The 13,686-nt window shown below is 46.9% G+C and overlaps 1 protein-coding gene across 13 annotated transcripts in view; it reads left to right on the top strand.

Annotated features, from left to right (window-relative positions):
- FUT8 (fucosyltransferase 8) overlaps nt 1-13,686 on the top strand; it is a 384,345-nt gene that overhangs the window by 200,621 nt on the left and 170,038 nt on the right. The window lies entirely within an intron of this gene.

Genomic DNA, 13,686 nt, shown 5'->3' with positions numbered 1-13,686 from the left:
TCGTGAGTCCTAGTGTGATGCAAAAACGAATACGTACATGAAGCAAAATTATAATCATTAGCATCTTTATTGAGAATATAATTAGCAATAAATAAGCAGACAGTACGTTCCCAAGTGTGTACGTTGTACTGATGGTCAGCCTGTTAGTTGTGGATCATCGTCCTGATTGTGATCCACACGTACAGTCGGCTCGACAGGAGAGCGTGCAGCTCACAATCGGAAGGTGTTCAAAATGACATCCCAGTTGGGGGTTGACTCAGCCCTTAATTCCTCCAAGTTCTATAAAACAAGTACCACTTTGTAAGGAAGTTGAGAGTGGTATTAAGAGACTTCACCATCTGGCTACGTATGTATGTCGCACTTCTTTCGCACCCTACGTAGCAAACCGTGCAAATCGGCGTTGCGGGGGAAGAACAACAAACCCGTGACAAGTTATTTTAAAGGATGTTCCTCTTGTCCATTATTTCTCCCAGCCGTGAGACAAAGAATCCATTCGGAACTCTCACAGAGCATTGTATCACCCTGTGCATCAACCCTGTGATAATGGCCCATGGAAGCGGATGTCAAAGAACCACCGCTGATGTTTAATTTACGTCTTGTGCAGGTCGGTGGCAGCATTTTCACACCCATCCTGCTGAAGAAATAATTCCCTGGCCTCATATTTATCCAAATTGAGAGCAAACACAAATTTAATATGACGGGTTCATTTGCACGGTCGTTGATGATTGAGCTGAGACCATAAACTCGCTACACTGCAGAACCCATTTTAATCAGGGGCAGCCGCCCAACTCAGCAGTGCCGGCTCAGCGCGCTGATCCCTGGGCCCTGAACCACTGGCCACTTGAAAATTAAAATATATATTTTTAAAGATTTCTTGATTCCTATCTCCAGCTGCCGAGAGAGGCTTAACCCACAGAGCATTCATGGCTCAGGGATTGTGTGAGGACTCTGAGTTCGGTTCCTGGTGCTGAGCCTTGGCTAGGCCTGAGCTATTTCCGGGCCACAGAGGCCGTCATCGCCTGTGGCTGTGGAAATGAGTCTTAGGTCGCCAGGGGTGCTAATGGCCACGCCACAATGCTAACATGTTTGCCTTTGTGGACCTTAATAGCTGGTCGCTCGTGTCGCTGTCTGTCGATAACGGCGTGTCGGATAAAAGGGAGGGCCGTTAAATTTTTAAATATGTGTGTGAACGTTAATTTATAACCATGAGAGAGAGCCCGCTGAGCAACATTTCTCCTCTTCAAGAGAGACCTGGGAAATTATGTTTAACAAGATTTTAGTTCTAGGGCACCCCTGGGTGTTTTTGCTGGGACTAGGAACTCGCTAAGAACCGCACGAGCGTTCGTAATTGATGAACTTGTGGGCGCGCGCACTGCAGAAGCTGTGCACCGAAGAACGGTGTGGAAGAAATATGATGTTCGTTACAAATAACATTGTACTGTGCTGAAGACTGAAATCGTATTAATTTGCTTGTGTGTGTTTCTACGCATTTGCACCGGGGCAGCGGTAGTGCAACAGTTAGCGCCACGCTGCGCTATGAACCCGGCAACCCGAGTTAGATTCCTGTTCACGGCCAGTGCCGGTGACTATTATCTGAATCGGTCCTGGGCCTCCCCCCTAGGTCGACTCAGCCTCAAATGACTACCTGCTACGATTTGTAAACATCGCCACTGGGGAGACAAAGGCGGCCGGGCGTGGTGCTGGCCACCCCGCCCCCTCGTGTGCCGTGCCGGTCTTCATCGGTGCTCGCTAACAGCACTTGCCCCAACAGTCTGTGAAGGCTACAAGGGCGATCTTTGTCTCTTCTGTGCATTTGGACTCTTTATTTCCTGAAGTATTAAAAATTAAATCAGCTATTTAGCAGGCCTGTTTATGGGCTCAATATCCCCTTTAGCTAAACCCACTTACTGACTATACAATGGGATATATTATTAGTTTTGAAAAGTGAATATCTCCTCAATGTTTAGCCTTCAAAGTGTGGATGCGTATTCCATTTGTAATTGCGTTTGAAATTCAGTGTAAATATTTGTGGAGTGTGACATAATTCTTTAATATTTTGACATTTATTTTTTGTACGTTTTATTTTCCTCGGTGCACATCTTGCCACCATGGCGACCTGCTATCCACTTCCACTTGATAAGCCACTTTACTGGGTCATCATTTGTGGCCAGGTCTCTTGAAAAAGAGCTACACATGGCACAGTGGGCCTTAGCTTGTGTAAAATAAGAATAGTTTTTCTTTCATTTATATGGGGGTTCTTTGTCTTCATTATTGTGTTGTACCCTGCTGTCTGGTGAGAGGGCGAGTGGTTGAGTGAGTGGGTGAGTGTGTTGTGTTGTGACCTGCAGTGTGGTGCTTGAACTCAGTGTGAAAGAGTCGGTGTCCTGTCGGCAGAATCCTCAACATGGGTGGAGGAATCAACGGGTGAAGTTCACGGGGACATTAATCATAAGTTATCACGGCTGGCACGTTCATCAATGTGCACGTTTAAGATCGACGTGGTAGCCGGGGGCCAGTCGTTCTCTTGCGTTAGGAGCGGTGACGAGAGCGCCGTGCGTGTCCGTATATACGCTTTAGTGCCGGGAAAATATACAAGGCGTCTTGGGCTCTACGTCATAGAGGGCCTACTCGTGTGTTTGTATAGAGGCCGTTACAGCAGCAGCAGTCACTGATATCCTCCAGTGTCCCATTGCACGGTGGTAAAACCATTACATCGACTATACACGCCGGTTTATATCCTCGGCATTGCACAGTACAGTGCAGTCGTCGAACGTTAAAATGCTTCCAGCCACATGTGTGGGGTTGAACTGTGTCATCAGGTTTTAACGCATTTTAACGTATCTTGGTCACTGTTGTGCCTCTTGCTTGACATGAAGCAGACTGTCCACTGGAACCCTTCCCAGCAAGGCTGTTACGAGACCTGTTATACCGGGCCCGCTTATCCTCCGTCTTCTCAACAGGTCTCTCAATACCGCCACGGTTCCTGACATTTTTAAGACGGCTGCGGTCACCCCAGTTTTTGAGAAAAGCTGGCTCTTGATCCCAAGGTTCTAGAAATGTTTCATCCAATATCCAACCTTCAGTGTCTGTGGTCACTCGTTTACATCAGCACCTGGCCTCACAGGATATATTTGACCACTTTCAATCGGGGTTCAGACCTGCGCATAGCACCGAGACTGCTCTGGTGAGGGTGGTCAATGATTTACTTTTGTCAGCAGATAAAGGCTGTGTCAGCTTCCTCATTCTGCTCGATCTAAGGGCGGCATTTGACTCCATTGTTCGCGGGGTTCTCCTTGAGCGACTGGAAGTTTCAATGGGGAGCTATGGCCTAGCTCTGTTGTGGTTCCACTCTTACTTAAATAATCGTAGGTACTATGTTACAAAGGATGGCTTCAAGTCACCGATTAGACCTGTTCTCTTTGGTGCTCCGCAGGGATCGGTGCTTGGCCCATCACCTTATAGCATCTGCATGGCACCATTGGGTATTCTGCTCCAACATCTTGGCTTATCCTACCTTTGCTATGCAGATGACACTCAATTTTATATCCGGTTGGAACCAGACTCTACAGCAGCTTCTTCTGCGCTATCTGCGTCACTGACAGTAGTGAATTCGTGGTTGAGCCAAATCTTTTTGCTACTCAATGCCGACAAGACCGAAGTCATATTCATCGACTCCCCTCTGCATTTTTGAAAAATTGGTTTGCCTCGTTTGTTTGATGGTCTCATGGTGTCAGTCCCACACGGGAGGTCAGAAAGCTTGGTGTTCAGTTTGATCGGTCATTATCCTCTGAGACACATATATCTAAGGTGGTTAAAATGTCCTTTATCTACCAAAGAAATATTGCCAGAATGCATCGCTTCCTATCACCTGCTGACTTGGAGAGACTGGTCCATGCTTTTGTGTTGTCCCGACTCGACTACTGCAACGCCTCACTGGTTGGGATTCCGAGCAAAGTACTGGGCAGACTCCAGCTTGTTCAGAATGCAGCTGCTCCAGTGCTTACACCACGCACACCGTTACGTGACCACATTACGCCAGTCCTCTTATCTCTTCCTTGGTTACCAGTCAAATTCTGAGTGGATTTTAAGATACTGTTATTAACCTATAAGGCTTTTAAAGGGCTCACCACACATTTATTGTAGGAACTAATACATCATATATTCCATTAAAGTCCTGTAGATATTCTGATCCCCAACTGCTCAGCACTCCCAAGTCTAGGGTGCACTCTTTTGGTGATCGGGCTTTTGTTCACGTGGCACCCATACTATGGAATGCCTTGCCACTTGAAGTCAGGCAATCGGAGTAGATAGAAATATTTAAGTCTGCTTTGAAAACCCATCTCTTTAAAGTGGCCTTCCTTCTCTAGTTTGGTCGGTTGCCCTTGGTTCTGTTTTTATTTCCTGCTTTCATGCTTTGCGCATTGGGAGCCGAGGATGGAATGCGCATTATACTTTTGAAATATTATTAATACCTGTAAATCTCAAACTTTCTACCCATTAGTTTTATTGTTATTATTGTGTGTTTCACATCTGCCTTGTGTTCACGAACACGGTCCGAGACACGGTAGGACCAATACTTCGGCCGTGGCTGATCATTGTTTTAATGAGGTGGGCTCACACAAAATTTATTTCTGTAAGACGAAGGTACTTTGCAATCCCACTGGCTATGAACAAAGATTAGTTCATGAAGCCATCCATATATATAGACACAGACACAATTTCAACCGAGAAGATAGCTACAAACTGAGCAATCATTGGAATGACGCTATTTACCAGTTTAAGTCATAACTGGCTGTGATGTTTCCATCCTACCTTCCGATGTTAGTAGTTATTTTCGACTCTCTGGTTTTACATTAACAGGCTAAATGTCTTTACATTAACAGGTTAAATGTCTTCACATTAACAGGTTAAATGTCTCACTAACACAGCCACCATTGTTCGTTTTCCTCGATGTGGCGGTGGCTCTCCGATCTGACATTTAGATGCAAATTTCTCACTTAAACATCACTAGCCCCACCCACTTCGCTTATGACCCTTGGGCTACACCCATTTCAAACCTTTAAAACATCCTGCCTCAGGAGCTTTCCCGCAATTTATTCTTCTAATGATGATTGCTTGTGTTGCGATCGAAACGTCGTATTTTTTTTTTCTTTGAACCTATCTACGTGACTTTACCAAAAGACCCAAGAATATTAATTCCTGCAGTCACGAAAGCTTTAAGTCAATATTTGTCCAATATCGTTTACTTACATGGTGTTTTTTTTTTAAAGCTTTTGCATATTGAATGCACCCGCATGTTTGCAAGTTGGAATGTTTGTCTACGTTCTTGTGTGCAAGTTGTTGGGCAATTACCCAGAGTGAGACACGAAATCGGAATAACTTGACGGCAAAATAGAAATGTTAACAAAGACATCGCTTTTTACAAAAGGTTTTTTTTTCCCTTCTAAATTTTTACTTTAATCTGCGGTGGTGTACTCGGAGGCAGTGTTCCGCAAACTCCTCTGTGTTGCCGACAAGAACATCTGATTCGAAGATTTCCGACAACGTCCATATTCGATACGTCTCCTACGTCCCCGCTGGTCGCCTCCCCCGTCAATGCACCGCCATCACCTGCTCCCTCTAGAGCGTGTAGAGATGCACTTCAAAGTACCCGCTCTTGTCAACATTGGAGGGGTGGGGGGAATACTTTGTAGTCGCGTGACGTTGGGGGGGGGGGGGTTGAACAAGTTGAGGGGTGCACCGCCGCGTTGGGAAACCGTGGCCCTTTCCCTGACTGTACGTTAGTGTGCCACAGTGGCAAGATGTTGACTACCTCGACTGGTATACAGGAGGAGGTGGGTTTGATCCTGACCCTGACGCCTGTGTTTTTGCAGTTTTCATGTCCTCCCCGTGGTCGTGTAGATTTTTCTCAGGGTCTTCCGGTCTTTCCCTCCACATTTAGAAACATGCGTTTAGAGTGTTTGGCTGCTATAAATGCCCACACGATAAGCCACTTTGATGAGCTATTATTTGTGGCCAGGTCGCTGCTGAAAAAGAGCTGTATAGCTCAGTGGGCCTTGCCTGGTAAAATAAGAACAGTTTAGTTTTATGAATGTAGAACTCTAAGTATGTAGGTAGGTGCCTACGGGGCACGAGTTGGGCTCACTGGCCTGCTCCTCATGTCGGGGTGACGTTCAGGAACGTGTGCTATCTTCTAGGTTTAGGGGGAGCTGAGGGGGAGAGAATGTATCCGAGTAAAGTGCGGGCCGCCTCATGGCCTATCCAGGGAGTGGTGAATCAAGAGCGTGTCGGCAGCCTCCAGCCACGTGAGCATCATTCCCGCACGGTGCTTGTTAGTGCTGTTGTGGTGAGAGTGGCGTGGGGACCGGCGGTGCAGCGGTTAGCGCCACGCTGCTCTACGAACCCGGCGTCCCGAGTTCGATCCCCGCTCACGGCCAACACCAGTGACGATTATCTGTACCGATCCTGGGCCTCCCCTAGTTCACCCCCTGGTGTGCCGTTCCGACCTTCATAGGTGCTCGCTAACAGCACTTGCCCATTGGTGTTGAGTTTAGAAACCATCCGCGCGTAGCGTGCAGTCCACCATTGCATTCTCTGATGAGGCAACGTGAATGCAGTTGCTGCTTCTGCAACTACTTAAATATTAACGACAACAATAATTCTAACTTTGTTCTATACGTCGACATTCATGCGAATTGCATCTCAAATCGCCGAACATTGTGAACAGTTTAATAAAACTGAATGTCAAATTGCTACCACGTTTCGTCTGGGTTAATTTGTTTAACTTTATTGTTGGGATTCTGCATTTTAATTGTATTCAGTATTCTTGTTATTTTTTTCTGTTCGTCCCCGTGTGTTCGCGTGCCACTAATGCCGCCCGTAATGTAGACGCTGAGAATGAGCTCCCCGTAATCCCAGCTGCCCGAGTGCCCATTTTGATCGGGGCTCCCGTTCTAGTCTCCGCTCGCATTCGGGGCGGTCGCTTTGGAGGGGGCGAAGGCTCCCCCCCGACGCGGCTTAATGACACGAGTGAACTCTGCGCTCGTTTGGACATGCCAGTGTCTCGTCAGAAGGCCATACACGCGTGAATGCGATGCAGCCGTCTGGAACGCTCTTCCTTCCGCTATTAGCAAGCCACTGGAGCTATGCACTTTTTAAAATATATAATGAAAGTTATTATTTTTCTAACTGCTTTTTATGTTTCAGTTTGTTGTCCTTCCCCCGCACCTCCGATTAGCGTGGATGGCTACGTACGGTGCGAAAGAATTTCAACATACATACACACGCACACACGATGCCGACCAGAGGCGAGTGCCGTGCTCGACACGTGTCTGTCCCTCGGCTCGATAATGTCTCTGTGCTTGTGGAGGCCCGGTTGGCTCGGCCGTAGAGCGAGCAGCTCGCAGTGGGAAGGTCGCCGAGTTCAGCTCCTCCGGTTGGGGGTTGACTCGACCAATCGTTCCTCCCGGGGGTGGGGGGGGGTCGATAAAAATGTGTACTGCCTCGAGGGGAAGACGAACAGTGGTCGCGCTGTGGAGAGACTCGCCCCCCGCCACGGGAGTGTGGAATTTCCACCACTGGCTTGGGGCTGTAAATGGCAGATAAGCACCGCCTCGTTTGTCAGTTGAGCAGGAAATCTTTGACTTGTGGAGGAGGGGAAATGGGAAAGAAATAAATGATTACATGTAACATTCATAGCACGAGTCTGGGGCAGGCACCATTGCCCTCATGGCGGTTTCTTGGGGCACGCGACCTGCATTTTCTGAAGGAGACATCTCAGCTTGCAGATAACCGTTCAAAACCATGCCGATGGAGCTATTAAGAGGCTAATCATGTGAAAATAGGCTGAGGCTACAGCAAAAGTTAGTGGCTCTGATTTTCGTACAGATTTCATCTGCATTATCCATGGTGGGAGGGGGTGGGTTGGAGAGTGTTGACACAGTGGTTAGCGCATGCCACGACAGACACGAACCCGGCCACTAAAGTTATGGCGGATCTTGGTGGCAAGCAACAACTTTTAGTGGCCGGTCCTGAGCTGCCAACTACATGAACCCACCCTGACCAACCTGGGTCAACAATGATGGTCAAACACTCCCCGCAACTGCAAGGGCGCCACCACCTTTTTCAGCAGGGGGAGGGGGTTATGCAAGATATAACTGTGCCCCCCCCCTCCTTTCTCCCGACTCACTTTAACCCGTATACAATAATGTGAGACTTTAACTATATATAGATTATTTTAGTTGCACCATGTGTTGTGTTTAGAGGAAGGCAGTCTCACAGTAGCAGTGTTAATACAAATAGATTTGAAGCTCCAATACTCACAATGAAGTTCTCGTGCATCTTGCTTGCATGCGCATGTCAGTTCGCGAAACACTCCTGGTGGTGTTCAAGAACAAACCCCAGCAGTAGCGCTGCTGGATTTTACGCTGCGTGTATATTTTCGGAAATATAAATTTTTCATTTGGAACAATTACTTTTTTTTGGCATTTATGGTTAATTGTTGGAATGTGTTTTTTTTAATTAACATATTCTTTAACATAAAAAAAGTTTATCTGTTGATTGGGAGGGGGGGGCTCCCTTGTGGCCGACTTGGCCCCCCTATGCCCCGCGTAATGCTGCCCCCCCCCCCCTCCACCCTCCCACCAGAGTCGCGCCCTGCACAACCCACTGTTGGAATAAAACATTTTCTGAAATTGCACTTAACATTTGAGCGAATTTCCAACTGTGAAATTAATTGCATCGTCTCTCTTTGTTGTCTTGGAGTGCTGCTCCTTGTTTCATTGTCATAACAGGGCAATACATATTCTTTGGGTCTTTCGGTAAAGTCACATAGATAGGTTCAAAGAAAACAACAAAAAACTACGACGTTTCGATCGCAACACAAGCGGTCGTCATCAGGAAAAGGGGGGGGGGGTTAGCTTGTGAAAAGCAGTTGTCTGAAGACAACTGCTTTTTTTCTTATTTTGTTATTTTCTTTGAACCTATCTACATTACTTTATCGAAAGACCCAAAGAATATGAATTCCTGCAGTCACAAAAGCTTCAAGTCAAGGGCAATACAATTTCATATTTGCAATTCATTGTTTGTGAACCACGTTGGAGAGTGGCATGGACACTCACTGTGCGATATTTTCTTTGTCAACCGTTGCCCAACACAACGCCGCTGACTCACGGTGCTTCTGCTGTTGCACAAAGTGCTCGAAATAAATCTGTAATTTTCCACTGCGAATTGCTCGCTCACTGCCACCGAGCCGCCTGGCCAGATAGTGAAGGGTTGTTGTCGCAGTGGTTTCCTGCCACTCAAAGGAGCACAGAGGCAGCGCTCAACGCCTTTTACAACCCCAGGCCAGCGGTGGAAGTTCCACATTCCGCTCGTGGGGGGTGAGTCTCTCGCAAAGTGGCACCTATTTTGTCGACCCCGAATGGACGACGGGCCGGGTCAACACTCAACCAGGATTTGAACTTGCGGCCTTCCGATGGCAAGTTGCTCGCTCTGCCGCCGAGCCGCCTGGCCACGCGAATGACGAGGCGAGTAACTGGCGAGTGACCCCCCTTTCACAAGAGCTCGTGAATCGGCCACGTCCCCTGATTGCAGGAAACCCTTGAGGCACGTGTTGCTTGCTGCTGGCTCACACTGAATGAATGAGAAAGAACATGTGAGGAGGGCAGAGCAACCTTAGAAACAATGCCCTTGACAGCCCCAGGCAAACAAAACAAACTGCAATGTGGGCAATTATCAACGTTATGTGGTCATGCTCATTCAGCCGTGATGGCTTTTACAACAAAGAATCATAATATTTATTTATGCTGGAGGATCCATGAGCTATCAAGCCCTTTTTCACAAATGTCCAGTAGGGGCACGGGCTCAAAACGTTGCAACAACAAACAATAGAAAAACACGCCGAGTCGTGCAAAGTACAAGAAAATTGAACATCACCCAAACGCGTACAAATACAAACTAAACCAGACCCATCGTACCAGGCAAACCGTGCCGAGGTATGAACTTGTTTTTCAGAAGTAACCTGCCTGCCACAAATACTCTCGACCGTGCGCCCATCGGCCAGGCCAACGGAGAGAGGAGACGGAGGTCGCAGTCCCCGGCGTGGAGTGCCAGGGAGAGGATGAGGCACAAAGCAGCGCAGGCCGGCCGGGTTGAAGGGGAACAATGATTGACAGGTGGCGTGGGTGACACTGCACTGGCAAGTGGCGTATAAGCAACTCCGTCGGAGCTCTCATCGACACATCCGTCAATAACCGCTGCCTTGGAAAGAAACACATTTTGTGTATACGATTGTGGATGAGAGCAGAAGGGACAGAAGGGCTCCGAGTATTCAATGTGAATGTGGAGCGGCTGGCAGGGCTGACGGGAACGTCTTGCCCTCGCTACAGCACTGCCGCGTCGTTGAAGCTGGAGGCTCACTTCTTTTCACCCCTCTTTTTAGAATCGTATTTGAATGTAAGCTCGTTTCGGAACACGCGTTTTTGTTTGCGGAGCAAACTTTCTGGGTGAAATTGTACGGCAAGGGGATGAAAGGACACTCAAGTCAAACTTGTTATTAGATTGTCTCCTATGTATTCATCGTAACCTGCTTTGCAAGGTTCAGTGATGTAAAACATTTGAAACTTCTGAAGATCTGAACGATTCTTGACAGCCTCTTTTATTCCATTGAAATTATATTGTCTAAGTAGATAATGCTCTGTTATTCCGTGTAAAGTAGATACCACGTGGAAACATTGTTTACCATAATGCAATGTGCTAGCAACGTTATCTAATTAAACTTATCTAATTCAACTTTTGAAGGGGTTGTCTCTTACTTGTTAACGACTAATAGGTCCATACGCTAGTTTAAGGCTATATAAAGAAACGTGTGAACGTTAACACGATGTAACACAATTCTTGTTCCTGGGTAGTGTTATTTCGTAATTGCTTATGCCTACCAAGTATAGAAAATGGCTATTATTCCCCACAAACTTTGCTTTTGTGACCAGGACAGTGATTTTAAAATTTACCTATTTTCAATGAGAAAACGGGCGAATTTGTGTCTTTTCGTTCACATAAAGTCAGAAACAAACAACATGAATCAAAATTAACATATATTTATACTAAAGTAATCCAAAAATGACTACAAAGATTTAGAAGTGAGTAGTTTTTGGAGATTTATCATTATACTGTAAATCACTTTAACCAATCAGCCCACAAATGTTGTCTCCCATCATGTTCTCGTAATATTGTCCTTGGTAGCAGCGTTCAAAGTCCAGTATACCCTGGTGGAAGCACTCTCCTTGCTCCTCCGAGTATGCTCCCATGTTCTCCTTGAATTTATCAAGATGAGCATCAAGGAAAAGGACTTTCAAGGACATCCAACAGCCCATTGTGCCGTAGTTCTTCACCAGAGTCTCAACCAGCTCCACATAGTTTTCGATCTTGTGATTGCCCAGGAAGCCACGAACCACTACGACAAAGCTGTTCCAAGCCGCTATCTCCTTACTAGTGAGCTTCTTGGGGAATTCATTGCACTCCAGGATCTTCTTAATCTGTGGTCTGACAAAGACACCGGCTTTGACCTTTGCCTCAGACAGCTTAGGGAAGAAGTCTTGAAGGTACTTGAAGGATGCCGACTCTTTATCTACAGCTCTGATAAATTGTTTCATAAGGCCCAATTTGATGTGCAGTGGTGGCATCGGCACCTTCCGGGGGTCCACCAGTGGCTCCCACTTGACGTTGTTCCTCCCCACAGAGAACTCGGTCCGCTGTGGCCAGTCCCGCCTGTGGTCGTGCGCCTTGGTGTCTAAATTTTTGTAGTAATTTTTGTATTACTTTCGTATAAATACATGCTAATTTTTATTCATATGTTGTTGTTTTCTGACTTTATGTGAACGAAAAGACACAAATTCGCCCATTTTCTCATTGAAAATAGGTACATTTCAAAATATCACTGCTCTGGTCACAAAAGAAAAGTTTGTGGGGAATAATAGCCATTTTCTGTACGTTTGAGGCATAAGCAATTAGGAAATAACACTTAATACCCAGGAACAAATTTTTTTTAACACAGTTTAATTCTCGTCAGGCCCCATTGGTGTCAAGTTCAGTCTCCAATTCCTATTCTCCGCTCTGTCTCTCTGGCCTTTCTATGCCTGTGCCATCAAGAAGGCCCATAGCCCAAAGCGTTGCCTATTATACGTTTAAATTTTCAAGGCCGTGGTGTTTTTGCCGAATGCCCTCTTTCCCAATAATTGGGATGTTTACCGACAGGCCTCAGCTCTTTGGGGAATACTCTACGGGAGTTGAGAAGGGAAGTATAGCTCAGTGGTTGAAACGGGGGGGGGTGGGGGTCACCGGGCCGGTGAAGCGGGGGTGTATTTCAGAAGTTCACGTGGTCATGAAGTGGCAATTCAAACCTCGCTGAACTTTCCATTTGGCGATGTGCGCGATGATTGGTGAGTGTTGCTGCTGACAGTGCCCTGTGGCTGCGCGCAGGCCTGGCGGCCGTGTGGGAGCTGCCGTGCCTCGTTAGGCCATGCTGCAGCTTCTCCCCCCCCCCTCCCTCCAACAGATAAACAACACTCACTATAACTGGGATTGGCCAAACATCCCAATGCTGAGAAAAAAGTACCTGCACAGAACTGAATTGTGATGACACATAGCAACATCAACAATGCGCCTGTTTTTGGAACAATACGCGTGGTTGTTTTGTTATTTTTGGTGCTAATGTTTGGCTCTTCACGCCATATTTTCGCCTGCACCTCCGACGCGTTCTGTGCCAACATTTCCCGATCCTCCGTACGGATCGCTCTGACGCTCTTGTTGCTGCTCTCGTTCTGTGCCGACGGACCACGGATGTCCCACCTGGGGAACTGGCCGGGTAAATGTCTTGCACGCGATTGAACATTTTGCCCCACTGCATAAAAACTGTGGCGGGACCCTCCTGGAAACAAGCCCTGAGACTCAGTGAGGCTTTCGGAGTGAAATCAAAGCAGCATCACGATGTGTTGTGTCTTTCAATAATAGGAAGCTTGTCTGGCCCTTGAAGCCGACTGCTGGTCCCTTATAGCCTTGCCTCTGTGTGAACAAAGCAAAGCTTCGCATTTCACCGGAGCCAAGCCAAATGCTCCGCGCAACAAGGGGGGGGGGGGGGGCGTGCAAACAAAAGGGAACCATCGGCTGTTATTCAGCAAATACAGCGCCCCAAAATCCGCAATTGTGCGAACGTGGCTTTCTCTCTAAGCAAATGCGAAAAATCTACGCGATCTTTAAAATTCTGAGTTCGTGTGCAAATGTGACACAATGATAATTTGCATCGTTGTAGGGAGAATGTAAATCGTTAAATAGTTGAGCAGGCAATGTCTCCTTCACATTTCAGTATATCCACATAAAAAAGTATGTTTAAAGAGCCGCAATGCATGTGGGAAAAAAGTATATTTTACACAACCCATCGACCTAACGGCCTTGTGGGAGCACATCATTTCAGGAGACCGGTTTTGACCGTGCACTGTCTCATCAGCGGCCAGGCCTGCTGAAGGCAAGGACTCCGCTGCTGTTTTGGGCAGGCATGGACTGTGATGTTGACGTCTGTAAGTGTCGGGTTGCATCTTTTAACAAGGTTACATCTTTGTCGAGGACAGGGTTCGGTAATCAAATAACAAGAGGAGACTTTTTTTCGAATTTGGTTACAATTCCATTATTCAA

This window comes from Lampetra fluviatilis, chromosome 30 (genome assembly GCF_964198595.1).
Source record: "Lampetra fluviatilis chromosome 30, kcLamFluv1.1, whole genome shotgun sequence".
NCBI classification, from domain to species: Eukaryota; Metazoa; Chordata; class Hyperoartia; order Petromyzontiformes; family Petromyzontidae; genus Lampetra; species Lampetra fluviatilis.
This window is presented reverse-complemented; position numbering and strand designations above follow the sequence as displayed.